General features: G+C 41.3%; 1 pseudogene; it reads left to right on the plus strand.

Moving 5' to 3' along the window:
• Positions 1-3,606: 3,606 nt before the first annotated feature.
• On the plus strand, positions 3,607-6,277 carry LOC134481895 (PRAME family member 8-like; annotated as a pseudogene).
• Positions 6,278-6,488: the final 211 nt, after the last annotated feature.

Raw genomic sequence — 6,488 nt, forward strand, 5'->3', positions numbered from 1 at the left:
GATTATTCCCCCAACAAACCTGCACCTTCCAGTTACAATCTCACCCCTTGCCTAAGAATCACCAATGGAGAGGGTAACAGAAACTAAGTTAATGATTGTCTTCCAGCACTGGCCAATTATGTTAAAGGCAACAGTAGCTTTCCAATTAGATGCTTGCACATTACCTCTGCAGATATTTGGGGCTTCCTCACCACCAAGACTTTCCTGTTTGATGGAGGTGAGTTGGGAGGTGGGCTGAGCTGACTTGAACAGTGTAAAAACCCTGCTGTGAGTTGTATCAGATCAGATCATGTCGGTTTCAGGGGCATCACTAACATTTCCCTCCCACAATACTGTAACTCAGGAAGTAAAGTCCTTGCTTGGAAATCACAAAAGAGTAGCTTATGTATCAGTGCATCATCTAGACAGATGGAGGCATGCATTTCTTTTCAAAACTTGTGAGTCTGAGTAAAGTCCCAGAAATACAATGTCATTTTGGCTATAATATAAAGTGTCAGGGAAGCCTGTACTGAACTAAAATATTTTAAAACCAGTTTAAAAAGTGTGTCGGGGGAATATGTCATCCATGGTTTTAAGAAAGTTGAAGGGGATTTCAGAAAGGAAGGATCATTGGGCACGGAGACATGCTCAGTGGTTACTGGGTATCTTGGAATGCTGTATGATAAGTTGGGAACACTCATATTTGCAGAATTCCTAAATTTGCTTAATTATTACATAGTTTTTGACTTTGATATTAGACTGAGTCTTGCTGTGAAGCCACGGTGGTTTAGAACTCTAAGTTTAGCAGTCCTCCTGCCTCAGCACACGTCCTAGTACTGATTTCAACTTGAGCAAGCATACTAGGCTGATCCTACCTGACTTATTTGCTCATTTCTGACAGCCTCCAACCCTCCTTTTCCTCTTTTCTCAGACCTCTATTTAGAAATGACTCCAAATGTGCACCTCAGGCTGTCTCTGTATTATAATATGGCTGAAGATGGTTTTGAATTGATCCTCTGGCTTTCAACTCTCAAATTGTGAGGCTACAGGGCTGGCCATCTTCCCCAGTGCATGGAATGCTGGAGAGATGACTCCCTCCATGCTGTGTAGCTCTGTGAATACAGAGTAGAAACCCAGGACCCTGGGACAATACTAATGGAATCAAGCCATGATCCTGCCTAAACCTTTGAATACGTGTTACTGTAGTTTATTGAAAAAACTTTTTATTCAGTCCTTGAGCTCCAGAACATATAAGTGATTATTAAAATTGTTTGTTCCAAGTCAAGTGAACAAGACTTATGAATTATTTTACATGACTATTTTCAGCAACAAATTAAACTCTGAACTGCAGCAAATAAAACTAACTTTTGTCACATGAATAAAATTCACTCAGTTATACTGATTCCCACCTTTAATCCTCACAGGAAGAAGGATGGTGAGGCAGGAGGACTGCTAAACTTAGAGTTCTAAACCACTGTGGCTTCACAGCAAGACTCAGTCTAATATCAAAGTCAAAACTATGTAAGAATTAAGCAAATGAAGGGGAAAATCCACAAATTCATGATATGTTGTTAATCAACAGGCGAAATGTCTGAGAGGTGGTCCTTGAAAAAGTATTCTCACCGAGAGTTCTGATTCAATCAAAGAATTGGTTGGATACTACACATAGAATTCAAAGGGTGGAGCTTAACCAAATTCCAGTGGGAGGTGGGAGGTGGGAGGGTGTGCCTGTAATGGGCTGAGGGTGAGCAGAGAGGTATATAAAGGCTTCAGTGGAGCCAGAGAAAATATTCAGAGACCTGCAGCCTGAATAGCTGCCTGGTTTCTCTGGGATGCAGAGATCTGTGTGCAGTGCTCAAAACTGGTATGTAATTGATTTCCCTTGAATCATGCAGTTTGATGTAGACCTCTAGACTCCAAGATATGACAACACATTTTAATTTCTGTCTCTTTAGATGAACTCATTGAAGAACTTGGATTTAATTCCAAATCTAGTTTTAGTTTAATCTCAAACATCTTGGTTAACCTGTTGATTTCATTATTGTGGTAGATTTTTTATAAGAAGTCTTTCTATGTTATTCACACTCTCCTAGAAATGGCCATGTGGCTCTGGGTAGGCTGGATATCAAGATCCTCCTGACTCAGCAGACTCCTCAGGGCTAAGTATCTAGCAAGTTCCCTTATATTTCCATTCTCACAAATGCTTCTTGTGTTAGTTTTTGTGAGACCCTGGCTCATACTGGAGACCTGGAGACCATGTGTCTTTGATCCTCTTTAACTCATAATACCTAGAATTATACGTGTGAGTCACTCAAATGTCTTACCTTTAACTATGCTCTTCATGTTTTTAACATAGCTTTGTTTTGGGATATGATCTGCTTTTGGAACCCAGAAAAACCTGAAAATTTTAAGAACCTACTGTTGTCATCCTTCTTAGTAGGAATTCAATTTTGATCCACAACTGGAGGATTTTTTGTTTCTTTTATTGTTTGTTTGCTTGTTTCAATATTTCTTTGTTGATTGGTTTGTTCTTTCTTTTTCTTTCTTTTTTTTTTGATTATTTTATTGATTTATATTTCAGAAATTGTCCCCATTCTTGGTCTCCCCTCCAAAACTCCACTCCAAACCTGCCTCTCCTTTGACCCAAAAGAGGTGATTCCCCATCCAGCCACCCACTCCTCCCTCACTCCTTTAGCACCACCTTCCCTGGGGAAACAAGCCTTCATGGGACCAAGCCTCCCCTCGCATTGATGCAAGATAAGGCAATGCTTTGCTGCCTGTTTATCTGGAACTATGAATTCACCCGTACTCTTTGATTGGTGGTTGCTCTGTTGGAGCTCTAAGTGGCTAAGTTAGTTGATCTTGTTGTTATTCCTATGAGTTTTCAAGCTGATTCAGCTCCTTTGGTTCCTCACTATCTCTCCAATTGCGATTCCCAAGTTCAGTAAATTTGGTTGCCTGTGAGTGTCTGCAATTGTCTGAGGCAGGTGGTGGCACAGCCTTTCAGAGGACAGCCATACTGGGCTCCTGTGTAAGCACAGCTTAGCATTAGCAATAGTGATGGGATTTGATGTCTGTTGATGGGATGGATCCCAAGGTAGGTGGTCTCTGGATGGCCTTTCCTTTAGTCTCTAATCCATTTTTTGCCCCTGCTTTTTGTTTAGACAGTAAATTCTAGGTTAAACCTTTTGAGATGGGTTAGTGGCTCCATTCTTCAACTGGAAGCCATGTCTATTCACTGGTGGTGGTCTCTTCAGGTTTATCCTCCCCTCTGATGCATATTTAAGCTACTGTCATCCACATGGGTCCTGCGAGTCTCTCCCTTTTACTATCTCTCTTTCATTCTTTCATTTTTAAAAGAAAGGGTCACACTTAATATGTTTTGAACAGAAAATTATATACACATTTGAGTGATCAACACTCTCCCATGATTTCACTGTGGGAGTCTGTCTTTATATGACCAGTTTAGGATGAAGAGGTAAAATTATGTCTCTAACACTGCCAGAGAAGAAATTCAGAATCTTAAATGTTGTTGTGTTTGTGAAGAAGTGTTACAGTCTTTCTCTAGAAAATATATTTTTTTGCTAACTCCTTCCCCAGGAGCTATCCTATTGGAGACCTTAGAAGATGAGTATTCCGACCCCACTCACACTCCAGATGCTGGCAAGACAGTCATTGCTCAGAAATGAGGATGTGGCCATATTCTCTCTGGAGGAGATGCCAAATGTGCTCTTCCCAGCACTGTTCAAGGAGGCCTTTGAGGGCAGACAAACCAAGCTTGTGAAAGAAATGGTGGCAACTTGGCCATTGCCCTGTCTCCCTGTGGGTGCATTGATGAAGACACCAAGCCTAGAAACCTTTCAAGCTGTGCTAGATGGAGTAGACATGCGACTGACAAGAAAGTTTCACCCCAGGTAGGAAATAAACAATTACCATAGAAGGGATTTCATGGACTACACAATAGAGATTATTAGGGCAGTAGGCTAGGCTATAAGTTGATCAGAAGTTTCTGAAAACATCTTCATGAGGGATATATGGTTCTTGAAAGTTATTTATTTTTAATAAGGACAGTTGAATATGGGTTATAGTTGAATATGGACTAGGGTAAGTGCAGCCTCACAGTAGAATGAGCCTATCCCTGACATTTCTACAACCACTAATGATATAACTAAGGAGAAATAAGGTTTGACTTAGTGAAAGAAAAGTAATCAAGTGAAGAGAAGTCATGGGAAAGCATCTGGAGTATACCTGAGTCCAGTTTGGAAGTCAGCTGCTTAAACAGCATGTGTCTTAGCAAGGGGGAGAGATGAGTTTAGATATGTCATAAAAGTTGATTCGGAGTCTAATGACATTCATATGTTTCACCAACAGGAGAACAAAACTACAGGTTCTTGATTTGAGAAATGCACACCAGTCCTTCTGGAACATATGGGCTGGTGCCGAGGAGAGCAGCTGTTCAGCAGAAAACTGGGAGGAAAAGCAAGTAGTGAAGGTCTTGCCCAGATATGCACTGAGGCGGCAGCGAGTGAAGGTCATAGTTGAATTGTGCATCTGGTCCTGCCTTGATGAAACACAAGCATATTTCTTGAAGTGGGCCCAGCAGAGAAAGGGTTCCCTACATTTCTGTTGTACACAGATGACAATCTGGGAGCTGCCACTCAGAGTTCTCAAAGAGATCTTGAATGTATTTAATCCACAACACATCACTGAATTAGAACTGAATACAGAGTGGAATCTGTCTGACCTGGCACATTTTGCTCCCTACTTTGGAAAGATGATAAATCTTTAGAAAGTCTTCCTGGCACCCCTCCACAAGATGACCCTCTCTAATAGCACTGAAACAAGAGACAGAGAAACCAAGTGTATCAAGAAGTTTATATCTCAGTTCTCCAAATTCAATTGCCTCCAGCATCTCTGCATGTTCTGCGTCCATTTTCTTAGAGATCACATGAATCAAGTCCTAGGGTAAGTAAGAAGGTAAAGCTAGCTCAGATAGCAAAACAAATCTGTCTCTCTTATCTTAAGGATTAATGGCGCATAACGCCAACAGTCACTAGGAACAAACATTCACAGACTCATAAGACTCAGAATTTTATGTCCTGTTTTCATGTATATTGACCTACAAAAGGTAACTTTTATGAGTGAAATCAGTGTTTCTAATAAGCCTTTATGAATTAGAGAATTGATTTGGCATTAAGAGAGGTAGTAGGAGTGGATTGTAATTTTTCCAGGTATTATATTCTGGATTTGGAGGACTAGGTAGCATAGTTTGAACCTGAGCTATATGCTCAAATCTAAGAAAACAGTCTTGTCCCCCAATTTCCATGGGTGAAAACTTTGGAACACAAGTAGCACTGGATGAATGGGACAGGGGGTACAGCTTGTGCTGTAATTGAGAGCACAGGTGACTTCAGAAGGAAGGATAGAATCCATATTCATTGAGCACATAGTAAATATCGAGATGCTGTCAGGACTTTATGTTGATGGAAGTACTTCTGTGTGCTTTCTGGACTTATGAGGTAAATTGCTTTTCAGTGTGAGAGTGAAGTCAGTGGATGAACTGTGGGCTGGGCCTGACTGAGTAATTTACATCAGGAAGCATCAAAACTGATGTCCTTGAACATTTAGTCAAACTGACCATAAGGCACCTGGATCCTTCTATCACTCTGTACATTCCAGCCAAATCTCTACAACACTATTAGCCATAACTAACACCCTGTTCTTAACTAGGTCCCTGATGACTCCCTTGGAGACCCTTTCAATCACATACTACCTAATTTCACAGAAAGACTTGGATTCCCTATCCCGCAGTCAAAGCCTATTTCAGCTAAAACATCTGGATTTGAGTGGAGTGGTCTTATGTGATCTGGATATTATGCCTCTGAGAGGTCTCCTAGAGAAAGTGGCAGACACTCTTGAGACTCTGGATTTGAAGTGGTGTAGAATGAATGACTCCCAACTCTATGCCCTCCTACCTGCCCTCAGACATTGCTGTCAGCTCACCATGGTCAACTTCTACAGCAATAACTTCTCCATGCATATTCTGAAGGACCTTTTGCAGCACACAATCAACTGGAGCAGGATCAATGTGGAACTATACCCTGCCCCTCTGGAGTGCTATGATGACTCGGCTCAAGTATCTGTAGAAAGATTTGCCCTACTTTGTCCTGAGATCGTGGATACACTCAGGGCAATAAGGCAGCCCAAGAGCATCTCCTTTGCTACAGATGCCTGCCAAAGATGTGGTGAGCGCTATGTCTATCACAATGGGTCCAGACTTTGTTGTTGCTGGCAGTAAATTGGGAAATAGGACTCCCATATTTGAATAAACAACAGACTTGAGACACATCTCTCATCTGGGTCCTAAGAGGCTATGGCTTCTGACACTGCTCAGATGGTTGAAAATAAAATGATGTACAGTGACTGGAATCTTGAAGGCAAAGCTGGACATGGGGAACAGACAAATATATTGTGGGAAGAAAGGCCTTGTCAACTCAGAAACACTGTTT

This window comes from Rattus norvegicus, chromosome 14 (genome assembly GCF_036323735.1).
Source record: "Rattus norvegicus strain BN/NHsdMcwi chromosome 14, GRCr8, whole genome shotgun sequence".
Taxonomy (NCBI): Eukaryota; Metazoa; Chordata; class Mammalia; order Rodentia; family Muridae; genus Rattus; species Rattus norvegicus.